Raw genomic sequence first — 16,090 nt, forward strand, 5'->3', positions numbered from 1 at the left:
GCATCACCAGCCAGTTAATTTCTCTCTGTGATGTAAGAAATAAGTATTGTAATGCATGATAAACAATTAGAATTAGCAGGTTTTTGCCATGTTTTTGCCCTCCAGCTGGGAGATGGTAACCACAGTAATGCCTCAATAGGCAAGGGCAAATTTTTGTGATAAGATCAGTTGCACTGGGAGCCAAATAAAAAAGAAGTCCCTTGTGATAGTAAGTGAAGATATGTCAAAAATAATCACATGCTGCACAGCACAACATATCAATAGCAGTTATTAATGTAAGTATTTCTGAGATTATGCATATTCTTTTTCCATGACCCATACATAACATACGTGCACAAATGAGATACATCAAATCTAACCAGACAGAACCAATCATGGTTTCTCTGTCAATAGCACTAAGACATAAAACAAGAAGCAGAAATATACGTGAGAACAATTAAAAGCAAGACCAAAATACTTCTGGGAGCCTTTAGCTCCTAAAAGCATCCTCTTCATTACTTTGAAGAGTGTGAATATAGTCTTCAGACTAACACTAGTGAAAAAAAGGTAATAATCACTTTTTTTTATTCCAAATTATTTCTCCCAAACTAGTAGATAAAGTACCAGTGTGCTTCTGCACTCTTTTACACTTAGAAGAGTCTGAAGACATTGCTTCTCATAAAGACATGAGTTTTCAGACAGGTCTCAAAAAGTATTGCATTTTATCTCATGGAAGAAATAGTCCTAGTAAATCTTCCAGCCTGTATAAACTGTAAAAACATCAATTCTTTTTACCTTTCATAATCAAATCTTAATTTCTTAGCCAATGCTTTATTCAGTGAAAATTTTCTCCTCTTCCTTTGGTAACCAAGTTTGTACCTTTTGTTTCTGAAAGACTGTCTTCATGCCAGGGCAAATATTTACACACAAAAATGATAGAAAATAATCTAAGTAGAGCAGAACCTTGGAGTTTATTGCTCTTGATTAACATCAAGGAGGAAGTAAGCTAGTGCTTTGACATGAAAATAGGCAATTGACCATCTTCAGCTTCCTTCCAGGAGTGCTGTTATATATTCTCCTGCACTCCAAAGGAGGGCAAATTTGATAAAAGATAATGTTTACTCCTACCTTGTGAGTGGCTACATTCAGTTATAAAGTGCTCTGGTATTACAGTGCCTTTGAAGATCTTCAGACTCTGACTGATGCAGAAACACGGCTTCTGTCTGCATCTTTTTCAGCAATACTAGTTCTTTGGGACAGAATTTTCTACCTACTCAATTTAAGGAGGCAATCTAGAACAAAACTAGGATTTATGTTTTGACAACTGAATAACCTGGCCTAAAAGATGCATGTACTCAAGCTGGCTTAATCACTTACGATCGCTAAAACATATTATGATTTTTAAAGCAATTACAAGACAATTACAGGAGACTTTTTAAAATTATTGTTTTCTTTTAGGTGACACAGCAAAACCTTTATCATATCAAAGAGATCAATGAAAATGAAGTTACCCAAATCAGGGTGAACCTTGCAAATATGTCTGGGAAGGAAACCCATAGAAAGTTCATGCCTCCCTCAATTTCCATCTTGTTCTGTTATCCCAAACATGTCATACAGATTTAGTCCGGATATTTCTCCACCACATTTCTTGACCTTTATGAGTGTAAACTAGTACCAAATTCCAGAGAACTACAGAGTGATAGACTGGTTTGTACTGGAAGGGATCTTAAAGGCCATCTAAAGAAGTTTGATTTCTACTTTCAAACCCAAGATAAAAATCTAAAGTGAAAAAAATTAAATTAATTCACATCATAGGAAGTAAAATATTTAGGAACTATGCAACCTAATAGAAAGTTTAAAAGGTCTTTAGTATGGGGTGGTATACAAACAGATATTCAGACAATTTTTTTAAATCCCTACAAAACTTTTAATGTTCTATTTATTCCTAGGACAGAAACAGATTTCTGATTTTTAAAGCATTCAGTACATATAATTTAAGAAAGAAGTCAAGGTGGTATAGCAACATAGTGAGAGAACACTTTATATGATGAAACTGAGATCTCAGAAATTGGAAAATAATATTAGAGAAAATATTTTGTATCAGCATGCCAAATATGTACCTGTTAAGGTAATTTTTTCGTTCAGAACATTCTTTCCATTCTATGTAGTAAAAAAAAAATTCTAGCTCCTTGTCTGATTATGATTTTACCTTTTATGTAAAGCAAAGGTTTTATTAAGATATGACAGCCTTGTGCAAGGACAAAAATTATTAATTGTTTATTTCAATAAAATAAAAGGCTTTTTCAGACCTTAAACCTTGTCGCATAAATGGTGCAAACATAAAAACATACAATCTGTAAATTATTTACTGGGAAAAAAATTATACAGCAAAATATAATATTGTAAAATTACTAAACTTGTGCATTATTTCTTAAATAATATTTAGTTGAATTTGTTTTTTTGCCCCCTAGCTGCATAGGCTTAGATAATTGTAATGATTTCCATTGACATAATCAACAGCAAAAAATTAATACATTAATCCTTATTCCTAATACTCTGCACTTGATGCAGTGATCTGGGTTTCTTTTGTGAAAGGTTCCCAGTGTGTTATATTGTCCCTGACACTTCTTTCTTCTGTATTTTACCATAAGATTATTATCTAATGAGGGCAATTTCCCATTGTAGTGCAATATGATATCTAACATGTTTCATTTTATCCCCAGAATTATTCACATATTTTGTTCATTGTTCTCCTCTGAAAATTCTTTATATTGTGGCTGTTTGAAGAAATACAACATATTACATCAACCACAAGATTTCCTTCACTGCTCTGAGAAATCTAATGTTGTAGCTCTTGGGCATTTGAGTCATTAAGGGAATTTTCATCTTCAGAGCCTTGAGACAGATTCAGCCTTGCATAATTCAAAACAACTTCACACCACTTATACTAAATGGTCCATGCAGGAATGTTTGCTTTTCTTATCTGTCCTTTCTCTTTCCTCACAGAAGATTTTTAAACCTTGTTTGAATTCTCTTTCTTCAATTAATGGTAAAAAGTTAAAGTGACTTCAACTATTATTAAAAAATAATGAAAATTTGTTAAAAACCGGAAAGTACTGAAAGTTAGATTTGTCTGCCAGTGTTCTGCAAATAACTGATTACCATGTTAGCACCTTCATTCTTCACAAACATCCAAGTGGGAAAACCTCTTACCCCAAGTGAAGTGCCCCCACAATCAGTTTGGCAGACTTGAATCAGAAGATGCAGATTTTGTTATTGATTATATAATTTGAAAAAAAAATTCTGTAGAACTTTGTATTAAGATTTATTGGAAGAGTTGAAATAAAAACTTTTGCCTGATTAGTAAGAGAAAAATATTCCTAAAAGAGGATCCAAAAAGGAAGAAGGATATGAAACATATCAAAGTCTCACCAAAACAAAAAATTAAATACAGTAATAAAAGGTACAACATGAAGTATAGATTAGCTGAACTATGCACAGCTTTCAAAAAAAGTCAATAACAAATCAGAGACTGTTTAGAATTAAAGTTATTTTAAAGAAATTAATGAATTAATGTTAGTGGTTAGTAATGCTATTACTCATAGCAATGCAGGGACTAGTATGCATTGAATAATGCTGAAGAATGTAATTCAGCAAGCCTATTCCATATCTGACTGCATGTGGCTGACAGAAAGAAAACTTGGAAGTTAGACTTTCATTTTGTTCACTCATTAAATAACTTTTTCTACATTATATTTCTTTAAATTTTGCTTTGAAATAAAACCAGTTTAAAGAAAAGAAAACTACTATGGTTCAGAAATTAATGCAGCTATTAATTGAGCAAATAATATAACCAAGTCCATTTTCCACTTTCATTTTCTTTTTCATGTTCACTTAGACCTCTAAGATTATCTTTTTATATAAATTTCACGCACAAACCTTCACACAAACAGAAGTGCTTGATCGGAAATCATGTTACAAAGGTTTCTGTAGCTATAGATAAATTTGCAGACAATACTGCAAAACCTCCCCTAATTTACAGACTGAATTAAACAGACAAACTATCTTTTTAAATGTTTTCTATTTTTGTCTTTGAATTTTGATCTATCTCAAGCTCCTGCACCTGAATTCCACCACTACTTTTAGGAGTAAAAAGGAGGAGATTTTCTAGATCTAAGCAATAATTAGCAAGTAAAAAAAAAGGGAAATAAGACGAAAAATAGGAAATTCCAGACCAATTGGTGAATCATTAGATGTAAGTAAGACTTGGAAATGTTCTAAAGTGCTTGGAGAAATACCTTGGAAACACACTGTTATGTTTAGGATTTTTACACAGGTAGGGAAGACCATGCTTAATTACACAGCATCTTTGAAAATATTACCGGTTTTATAGATAAGAAAAATTCCCCGGATTCTGTAAAGTTACTCTTTTAAATGCATCTGAAAAAGTTTCATGCACCAAAATGAACAGTTAAATATTACTGCATGTAGAAAAATGAACAATAAGGGTATATATTTTAGTGCATATTATGTACCATCATTCTCTTTGAATTCCACTAACAATATAAGATTATATAACATTAAACAAAATAAAGTGTGGATTCTCTTCCGCTCAGTTAGTACTCTCCCTTGTTGAATAGCTCAAAAGTGAAGATATTATTCTAGGAGGAGCTTAGATTTTTAATTGGTGTCAGAAAATGGGAAAATGCTCTCTTTTAGTTAAAAAAAAATCAATCTTCCATTTCATTGGATATTTCTGTAAGTAAGGTATGAATATTCAAATTCATTTACACTGTCAATTATTTCTGTATTTTGTAGTGAACTCCTGGGCAGAAAAACTTTCTCCAGTACTTATTTCTTCAAAGTCTTCTATGTTTCTGTAGACTATAAAAGGACTAATTCAACATGGAAATAACCTGCATTTCATGTGTGCTTTTGTAGTAAGGACAGAAAGGCTGATTAGATGTTGCCCTGTTAAGGACATTTCCCTGCCCATCCATTCAGGAACTACTCTGGCAGTCTGTCTCACCCCTGAGCTGGGACTACACTACTTCACAGCTACACTCCACACCTTGCACAGTCAGACCAGGTTTCCACACCAGCTCAACCCCAGGTTTCCCACAGAAGAGTCTTAGGTGTTCAGATCCTTAAAATTTAATTATGGTAAAATAACAAAATAGCCGATTGAGCTGGGTGCCTCCTGGGAGGCTCTCAGAGAAAAGGAATCCCTGGGCTTTCATACCCTCAGTCTGTATGAATGAAGGTCTCGCTCTTCCAGCTGAGGGTCCAGTCACTTCGGCCCTGGCCATATCTCTGAGTGTCGACTCACCTGGATGGTGCCACAAGTCCCTGCACATCTTTTTGTGCAAAGGGTCAGCAGTTCACTGACCTCCTCTTGCCTGGAGCTCCCAGCCCCAAGAGCTGAACCTGCAACTCAGCAGCTTGCAAACCGAGCTACCTGCCCAAATGTATTCCTCCATAGCCCTCAAACAGTAACCTGAACTAGCCCTTAATATTCTGTTTCATATAATGGCAATCAAAATTAAGTTTCCCAGATTTGTGCAGGTAGTGATTTATTCCTTAAATACAGATGTTATTGTTTATGACAGAGAAAATTTTGAAATAGTTACCTTACATTTAGCCATAGATCAGTGTTTCTCTCCCTTTTACATTTTAAGATCTCCAGACTGTTCTTTATAATGGTAAAAACAAAAAAAATTCAACAATATTTCAAGTTCTTTTGGATAAAGCATTAGCATAGCCCTCTAAAATGCAGGAAAGTCATGATGCATCATTCTGCTAATGTAGTTAGAATTATAAATTCTGCTTCATTGAAGTTGGATAGAAATTTACAAGAAAAAGAGAATTTCCTGAGAGACAAAAAATACATTTATATTAATAATTTACTAGTTTTTAAAAATAAAATTATTTTCTACCCGTACATCAAAACCAAAGTTTTTGGTTTTCAGTTTGGATATTTCATTTTTCCCTCATTCCTCTCAAACCTCATCCCTCTGAGAGAATGGTTCTTCTGTACTTGTAAGTGTACTGCAGAGTTTCTTTGGCAACAATGCTTATAATCAATGAAAAAAATTGTTTTTAAGACCCTAATTAGAAACAGTCAGAAGCAGGACTAGCACAGAGGAATCCACCAGGCACAGCATTCCAGTGGGCTGCTGGGTGAGAAGGATTTAACTGGAAAATTTAGCAGTGTGGAAATTTATGGGACTGAGCTGCGGGTCTATGGTTCAGTAGAAAACAGATAAAAGCCTTGCTGAAAGGACACGAGTCTCATTTATCAAAGAGTCCTAGAGTGAATGACAAACAAGTAAAAAGGTGGACAGACTTCTATTCAGTTGTCAGAGGGGCCAGGTTCTGAGGAGATTCTTATCTGCTCCAGGAAAATAAAAGTGGGCAAAATAATTTGCTGACATCTTTTTCATTTAGTACCCAAGAGTGTTGTGGTAAACCAGAGAGGATGGAAGATCCTTGTAAGTCTTCCCTTTCAGAAACAAAGAGAAAAAGAGTGCTTATCAGTTAAAAAATAAATAACATATAATCCTCTTTCTCAAAATATAAGAATATTCTAGTATTATATAGTAGAATATTTCTGAGAGCCTGAATACTGCTATTGAAACTTCAGAGTTTTTTTCCATTTTCATTTTGCATTATCCTTACATTAAGATGTAGTATTGAATTAAAAACATTTTCTACATACAAACAGCATCAAAAGAGCAACACTTTATAAGTATCTTTCTAATGACCCTCTTTCTGAACACCATTGTGATTTAGTTCCTAAATTCTCTGTGTTTTTCCAAAATCCAGAATCTACAAAGGAAGGATCTAAATGTTTCACGTATGTGTGGGGTTTCACAAAGAAACAATATCAGTTGAGTATCTTCCTCATATCTTAATTTTCTCTTGCAAAATGAAACCCTAAACTGATTCTTCTTGGTAAGATTAGGTCTTACTAAAAACAATATTTTGTGGTTTTGTAATATAATATGGTCTTTGTAGGACTAGGTATTGAAAAATAGAAATACTAGAAAATACCTGCCTTTTATTTATTCGGGGCAAAAAACCCCAAAAACAGAAACAAAAAAAACCCAATGGCACAGCTCATGCTTTTAGTTCTTTCAGTGATTCAAACTACATTTATACCTCTTTGTCTTTTTTTCACCTCTTAAAAATTGCAATAGTCTTTCGCTTTACTGGGATTTATTTACCATAAGTAAATTCAAAGTAGGTATTATAATGACACAAATAAAAAAGGTTTTAATTTCCAAAACTTATTAAAAATCTCTCTCTAAGAAAAAAAAAAAGAAAAAAATGTTTGAAGTTCAAATGAAAGACAATATCTGAATAAAACTAATCCCCAGGAGAATCCATGGCGCCTGCCAAACTCTGTAAAGGTTTTATAAATGTTGTCTTCTGCAAAGTCGACTGCAAACATCATAAGGCCTTTGGTAAATATGTATACCAGCCTTTTTGTTTGAGCAGAAATATTGAGCTTCCTGCCATTATGATTATAAAATAGAGAAGATTATTTCAGGGTTTTTTTTAAATATTTGATTAGTGGCGTCACTTTTTTTTCTGGGATTGAGTTTCAAATCACACACAGAATAAAGTGTTTGAAAATAGTCTTCCGTAGTAATACAAGACTGGCAAAACAAACCATTTAGAAGCCATTCATGAGTAAACATACAGACACACTAATGCTGGAAAAGAAAAAAATTGGCTGTCTGATCCACAATAACAGAATGACAAGGAAAAATTCTGCACTACAGGAAAATAATACTGTTTATATTGCATAATGTAAAATGTTTATCTCTTTGGCAGAGGCAAAATACCACATTTTGTATGTCTCCAATTATCTACTGATAACTGTATCAAATTAATTTTATCTGATGATTATTTCAAGTATTGTGTTTCTAGTTTTTCCTTCCTTTTTTAGAAAAACACCACAATAAGAAAGAAAAAATCTAATAAAAAAAATTGCAAAACAGCACAGAACTTAAACATAATTAGCTTCTGTGGGATCTACTAAAGCATATGCTATGGTGCTTATGCAAACATCATCATTAAGAGAGAACTTTTGCACTTACCTTACTTTGCTTTCTTGCTGTTGTTGCCGTATTACAGATTTGAAACACTACTTTGGACACTTTGAAACACTACTAGTTTGGACAAAAACTATATTGTCTTACTTTTCTTCATAATATATTACTAACTGTTTATCTTTTAATATGTTTTGAACATGGACACTCAGCTGTAGATTTTCAAGTATGCAGGAAAAGCCTTTTATCTAGGTAAAAGTATTTGAATTCTTCAACTGACCTCCTCATATCCAAACTTCAGAGATATTTCCATAAGTGTAAACTTTACAGAATTGGAGTTTTGGCCCTAACTAAAACTAGGAAATGTCAGAAAATATTTCAGTTATGACATTCTGAATATTAAGAAAAGAAAAGAAAAGAGTGAGTAAACAGTAGGAACTTTTGCTGCAGACAAGCACTTGACTGCTGGCCTCAGGAGCCAAACAATGCTGCAACATCTCTCTCTTCCAGATATGACACAGAAGCCATCTGAGGGTAGCTGCTTCACCTCTCATTTACTGACCTCAGACATGTATTACGTACAAAAGGAGAAAAAGTTTTGTCATGGTTTTTCTCTACATTTGTCTTGACACTATAAAAATGAAACTGGTAATTGCATGAAATGACACTGGTTTCAGTTTGTTAATTCAGAACTTTACCTTTAGTACCAACTGTTGATCTGCACAGAATTACACATTATTGCCATCACACTTCCAATCCCCTCCAATGTGGTAAAAGTAAATAATGAAACAATTAACAGAAACTATATGAAGACATCATAACTGTAAAAGCTGAGATTAATCTTGTATGCAAGCTTATAACTTCGTCTTAAGCTGAGATTAATCTTGTATGCAAGCTTATAACTTCATCTTAAATTGCAAAACCGAGAAAGATCAAACCCAAATGTATTACTTTTTTATTATTCTTATAACGTGACTGGGTGATAAAGGCTGCAAAGTGAAAATAGCCCTTTGAGAAAGAGGCATAAGACATTTGACAATAGATGGATTTTTATACATCTGAAACATGGTATATATGATGAATTTAGTAACACTTGGCATGTAAGTTCAGTAGATATTCTAGTTTCCCTTCTACCATTTCATCTCTCCTGATGAAGATATTGGTGCATGGATCATCTTGAAAGATGACTAGGATTCTTATGTGGACAGCAGCAGATCATATGTAAAAGGAAACTGTGCAGGAGATACATTATTCATTATGCAGTTATAAAATCTCATATCCTAGAGCAATGGTAACTGTCTATAGGCCTCTAGATGTACATTTTACAAAATCACTACAATGTTAAAACTTTGTGTTGAGTTTCCTGACATATATTACAAAGCATTTAGATACTTGTCTTAGTTAGTTAATACACTGAAATACTTCCCTTTGTCTTTTCAGAAAGGTAGGTTTCTACCCTACAGCTGAAAATATTGCTTATTTCCACCCTAAACACATGGGTAGTATTGGTTGGAACTGCCCTCTGGGAGATTCGCTTGTTCTTTTCAGAAAATATAAGTGGCCTGATTTTTTTTTTTTTTTCATTTATCTTGTGCTATTTTGTGTAAAAAAAAGTGAGGTTATCTGCTGAGACCCGATGGGCCATGATACCTTTGTAAATTGGTTTAGAAAGACTAACAAACTTTACTTTTGCTAGTGCAATGAACAGACATTAAAGTATGTAAAACAAAAGACTTGCTAATTTTTCAAGGACCTTAATATAATAAAGGGCTAGGATTTCTTATTGACTTTTAAACACTCAAGGAGAAAAAAGAATGATTCAAAGACAGCAACATATATATAGACTGGTGTTTTTCTACCTGTTTTTTTTTTTTTTTTTACTACTAATTTAAGCCATATGTTGTAGAGTCATTTTATGAGACTATAAAATTGTTCTCACCTTATATACATGTAATTTTAATTTTTCTTTAATATTTAGGTGGGATGTAGATGTGTTCTACTCAGTTTTTAGCACATTTCAGGCTGAATTTTTCTCTTGTATCTTTTGTTTTCACATAGAAATATCATTTACTCTTTACTGTTATTTTGACTAAAATAAACAGAAAGGACTAAAATATTATCAAATTCTATTTAGTATTGTATTACATAAAGCAGTGAAAGAATCCAGAAATTTGTGAATACTAGAAAATCTGATGTATGAAGAGACAAAGAACTGAAAAATATTTACCTCTACAGACAAAAAGATCACATAATTTGCTCTGTTCATTTCTTGGATGTACATACATTGGACCTCATACCAAAATAGAGCAGCTGAAGAAGAGTAAGAATTCTGCTGGAAATCATATGAACATCAAGGTCTCAGTGCATATTAACACTGAAATATGCTTTTAAAGCACTTTGAAACCTAAGGAAGACAATTTTTATCTTGTTACGGTACAGATTCTGAAGCATGATGATACAACTAATACTGTCATATGATTTAATTAACACCAAATATAATCTAATCTGTTAAAAATTTCTGAAAAGTAATGCTGATATAGTTACATTTCAATCAGAAAAATCATAATTTCATATGATTATGGAGATTTTAGCACTTCTAACTCTTGTCGTGTGAACCAATTTTTGTGTAATTGGTTTCTTTTTAGTTTATTTGTTTCTATTTAGTTTATTGGTTTCTATTTAGTTTATTTCCTTTATTCTATCTCTGATTCTTTTTCTTCAAGTTTATTTTAACATACAAGACTTTTCAAAAAATATCAATCTGAAAGTCATCAGTATAACATTATTTTTGTTATGTTTCTTTGGAACAGGCAGTGTCATAAAGACATTAATAAAAGCAGTACTTTACAAATTATTACTAACATTACAAAATTTTAATATGTAATTGTTTATTTTTGTTTTTTCTTACCTGCATTATTGCATATTAAAAATTGAATTGACAGCTTCAACATTCTTGCAAATTATTCTCCTTTGCAACCAAACAGTTCTGCTGGCAATTCAGTAGAAAACAAATGGGAGAAGAGGTTTCCTAATTCAACTTTTTAAAATGTTTAATTGACTTTGAACAATGATTTAGTTATATCAGAAGGATAATAAAGATGGAAGGGAGAATTTTCTGTCTATTTGCCCATATTTCATCTCTAGGAATCTTGTAGTAATAATTCTAGAGATCTAGATTGATTTAATTATAAAAAACAGATTTTTATCAATATAATAAATGGGTAAGCTGTAGAACAGACCAACAATTAGAATTTTTTCAGCATCTTCAAATTTCTGAAAGATTGATTTAAAACAATAAACAAAATAAATTCTTAAATGAAAATATACCTGTTTTCAGATACTATAAGATTTATAATTTAACAATCCACATCATCTGTAAGACAGTTTTTAAGGGACTTTAATATTAGTCTGAATGGTTAAGAAATATTTAAAGTCAATAATAAACATTTGTCATTTTTCAGAGCAGTATAGAATCAATTGAAAAATAAATTTTAGTTCACTCATTTTTATTTCTCCACAAAAAGACAAGGTTTCATTTTCATAAGGAAGTTCATCATTGTGTTCTCTGATATCCTAAGCTATTTTTTTATAATCATCCTTTCAAATATTAAATAATTTATACACACTTAATTAAAACAATTTTTTAGTTTGTTAGTGTGCTTTACATTTTAGCACAGTCCAGGATTAACCCAGTGAGCTACAATTGTGAAAAAATTATTATGCACCTTCTGCTACAGATAATATTAGCTTTATTCTGTAATCTCAATTTGGTCTGAAATTAGAATGGTTGCTCTAATGGCACCTCTGCTGGCATGAAATAGTTGTCTGCAAGTTAGTGAATCTCTTTTTCAACTGTTAGTATCAGTAAACATGATGATTAGGGACATGGTTTAGTGGCAGAATTGGCAGTGCTGGGTTAATGGACTTGATGATCTTAAGATTTTAACATTAGCATTTTTAACCTATATTTTTGTATGATTCTATTTTATGATTCTATGAGACAGCTGCAGTTTGTATCTTGAATGGGTAAAGTATTTTACTGCATTTTGAACCAAAATATTTGGTTTAGGACATAACACTCACATCTTACTGTTCAATATCCCTTTTCCCTCCTATTTTGTTAGAAGTATATTGCTAGTGTTGCTTGCAACCATATGAAGTCAACTGCATGCATAGTTTTCTGCGTGAAAATATCTTAATTTAGGAAAATATCAGTTCTCCATTTGATCTCTAAATGTTCAGACATTGCACATGAATTATTTCATTTTTTCAACATAACAACTTTAAGGTTAGAAAATGGCATTTTCCCTTCTTGTCTTGCTGTCTGCCAGTATAACATTATTTCTGACCACCTAGTGACACTATCAGGATACAACATGGAGTACTGAAGAACAGAATAAAAATACATTTATTTATTTATTGAGTATGATACAAATAACTCAGTAGGCCTGAAAACAGTGCAGCTGCAATATTGAAGATCGTATGCCAGATGTCTCTTAGAGTCCTCTGCAAATGTGACTGAAAGTATACTGTATTCTCACAAAACACACCAAAGGAAAGGAAAAATGAAACTCATTAATTGAGGTAATAAAGATTTATGTTCAAGCAGTGAGGTGATGAAAATTAATACCACTGTGCTGAATGGAACGGAACTGTGACAATTGAAATGAATTGAAGATATACCTCAAGTGATTTCTGTAGTTTTAGGAGATTGCTTTTAAATTTGGGGAAAAGAAAAATGAAAAATTCTCACAGGAGTCAGCATAGATGATCTTTTCCCAGTATTGCTCATTCCTTTGCCCTCTTGCATTCTTTTTCTGTGTGTGCAGTGAAACAAGACTCATTTTCCTGTCTAGAGAACTTCTGTTTCTTTAGGGACTGGGATTAGTCTTTGTTCTAAATTCAAGTCCTAAACTCACCAAACCACAGGCAAAATTCCAGGTGGTCATCTTTTCTTTTAAAACTGCAGGATTATAGTAACTTTATTTTTTCCAAATTTTATGGCATATTCAACATATAGAAATAAAGATTAGCAGCCAGCATTATAATGAAGCATGGTAGTAGTAGTCCATATTGCTAACACTGCACAAATTTTGCTGTTGAATAACAGCGTGATGGGTTCTTTACTTAAAAAAAAACTTTGCAGTTAGTCATTCCCTCCATATCAAGCAGTTAACATATTTCTGCTCAAGCTATGCCATTGAGTCTCTGGCATCTGAACCTGTTATTGAGATAAAGCAAAACTGTGTAAAACAAAGCAATAAAAAGTATAACAATACAAACAGGGACATGTTTCCATTTAAAGCTCACTAAGTATGCTATATGACAGAGAGAGATATGTAAATTTTATATTAGGTTTATGTAATTTTGTTTCACAATAAGAGCAAACTTTCCAAGCACTACAGAGGAAACAACCATTTCAGGCATAGATAAAGGAGAAACTCAGTGATTAATAGGTAGTTAAACACATACAATTTGTTTTTCTTAAGAATAACTCATCTTCTTTCAGTTCTCTTTTCTAGAGTAAAGTTACCTGAAGGATCAAAGTAATCTAGGAGTGTTTTCTGCTTAAATAGTTGAGAGTAATTTACTAAGAAGCCTTAATGCTTAAGTTCAACCTACTCAATAAAATGTTGCGCCTGAAAAAAACCATATAAAAAGATACTTAAATCTAGGTTAAGTCTGCACAAACAGTGCAGTAGGAGTGGCTTAGTATTCTAAAAATAAATGGATAACAGATTTCTTTCTTTGCAACTCAATTTACAGTAGCCAGTTGTTATGATTGCAATGAAAATATAGCAAGGACAAAGAATTTTTTAACTTACTCTTCTCCAAGGCACATCCTGTTGTTTTGTCTCAGGACAGAGATCTAAAAAATATTAAGAAACATTTTATATTACTGGTAGTAGTAGTCACTGTCAAATGCCATGTCTCCCTTTTTACATATATTTTTATTTGTTGATAGGTATAGTCAGACTGAATTATGATTTTCAATACCTCATACATACATTAAAGGAAATATTAGCAAACAATAATATAGATACACTCCTGTAGTTCTATTTTTCCTTTATTAAATATGCTTCTGAATTTTTCTACAGGTCTCATTATCATAGAATCATACATTGGTTTGGGTTGGCAGTCACCTTAATGATCTTGTAGTTCCAACTGCCCCACCATGGGCAGGGATGCCTTCTACCAGACTAGCTTGCTCAGAGCCTGATCCAGCCTGGATTTGAATTCCTTAAGGGATAAGGCAGCCACAGCTCCTCTGGGCAAACTGTTCCAGTGCCTCACCACTCTTACAGCAAAGAATTTCATTTTACATAATATCAGAGTGCATTTTTAATTGCAATTTTCATAATTTAATGTTTAAATTATCTCATAAATGAAAGTCTACAATTACGCAGAATTCAGTATTTGTAGTATGGGTCACAATTTCCAAATATATACCTTTGTAGTTCTTGAAACATATTTTCAAGCTTTAATCAGTTTGCAGATTAATGACATTTAAAGACTAGCTCAAATAAATCTATATTGAAAAACATTAAATTCATTGGTTTTCAGCCTGTATAAAACATTTTATTAAATATTATATACTTTTTAAGGATTTGGGGATTTTTATTATTTGTTTTTGGTAAAGTAGGACTCAAGTAATAGTAATTAGATAACAATAATCAGAGTAGGTTATATATAACCTTAACTCTAGTATTCCTCCATCTGAATCCTTGATATTGTTGCAACAAAAAACTCATCTGTAGAATTTTGGTATGCCATTGAATAATTTTCAAATATTCATAATAAAGAATGAAAGCTTAATCAGATTGATCTGAAAATTGACATTATATTCATAAGGGATTTGACTGCATGCAATACCTATACTAACATTTCTAATGTGCATATCTTAAGATATTAGTTTTTTGAAGAGTGAAAAGTTCAAAAGTCCTATTCCTCAATTTTTCTGACCAAATTTTCTGTCAGTATGCACACCTAGTATATGAACCCCTAGCATTAAAACTGTATAGGCAATGTTCATGTAAGTATTCAAAATATTTCTGTTTAGAAAAACTTATGGTGGTTACAAGTATGAAGGGCTGTAAGGTTTAAGAATAACAACAGATATATATAGAAGGCTGAAATTTACCATATCTTGGGTTTAGCCCTGCAATAATTAGAAATTATGAATGTTAATCCAAACAGGAGAGGATTGATTGTTTCCCGGAAGAACATATCAGTTTGTGGAGACAGAGGAAAAAACTACTCTTAAGCTATTTGACTGTATAAATAAAAAATATTTGAAACTGATGTGGAATCGAGACTTTTCAAGTATAATTTTGGGAGTATGGATACCTGAGCAGAAATCAGGTAAATGTAGAAATTACAGGATTTATATCAGGAATGGCATATAGTGGGTGCATTACCTGACTGACTATAGAGCTTATTACTGCTCTATACAGGTAGTTCCCTTGCCAAAAAAACCCCAAAAAACGCCTGAACAAAACAACAAAGGTATGCAAGAAAACAAACCAGCCAACAAAATAACAATGACCAGATCTAACCAATCTAAATGCACTAAATTATTTTAGTCTGTGTTCAAATCAGCTAGGCTTTGAATTTTCTTGTTTCAGAAGCTGAATTACAGTTCGGCAAGTTATTAAATCTTTTAAACTTTGCATGGTTAATTTTGTAATTAGCAGTGGCATTAATGTAAATTATTAATTTACTCCTTTTGAAAATAATGGAATAATCTAAACACTGGGAATGACTTCCATAGCTCACATTTAAGAGCAGTGACTGATCTTGTCACTCTTCGGATTTCTTAAAAGGTTTTAAGCAGGGTTTACTGATAAATATCTGTATGGAGGACTTGAGAAAGAGGGCATCATATTTTGGAAGAATTCCTTAATTTTCTTTAGGGGGATATCATATCCTTGAAGTGAAAGAAAAGGTTACTGAATTCTTTAGATTCAAAAGTGCATTTCTTTTAAGTTAAACATCAGTGAAAACAAGTAGGCCTATTTCAAAGTATGTAATTCATAACACCTTTAAATACCTCC

General features: G+C 32.4%; 1 protein-coding gene across 20 annotated transcripts in view; it reads right to left on the reverse strand.

Annotated features, from left to right (window-relative positions):
- Positions 1-16,090, reverse strand: part of PTPRD (protein tyrosine phosphatase receptor type D) — a 1,155,490-nt gene that overhangs the window by 767,068 nt on the left and 372,332 nt on the right. For all 20 annotated transcript variants that reach the window (XM_064404736.1, XM_064404735.1, XM_064404734.1 and 17 more), the window contains exon 5: positions 13,862-13,905. The gene's annotated coding sequence lies outside the window, so the exon portion shown is untranslated. The remainder of the gene's footprint in view (positions 1-13,861; positions 13,906-16,090) is intronic.

This window comes from Passer domesticus, chromosome Z (assembly GCF_036417665.1).
Source record: "Passer domesticus isolate bPasDom1 chromosome Z, bPasDom1.hap1, whole genome shotgun sequence".
Lineage (NCBI taxonomy): Eukaryota > Metazoa > Chordata > Aves > Passeriformes > Passeridae > Passer > Passer domesticus.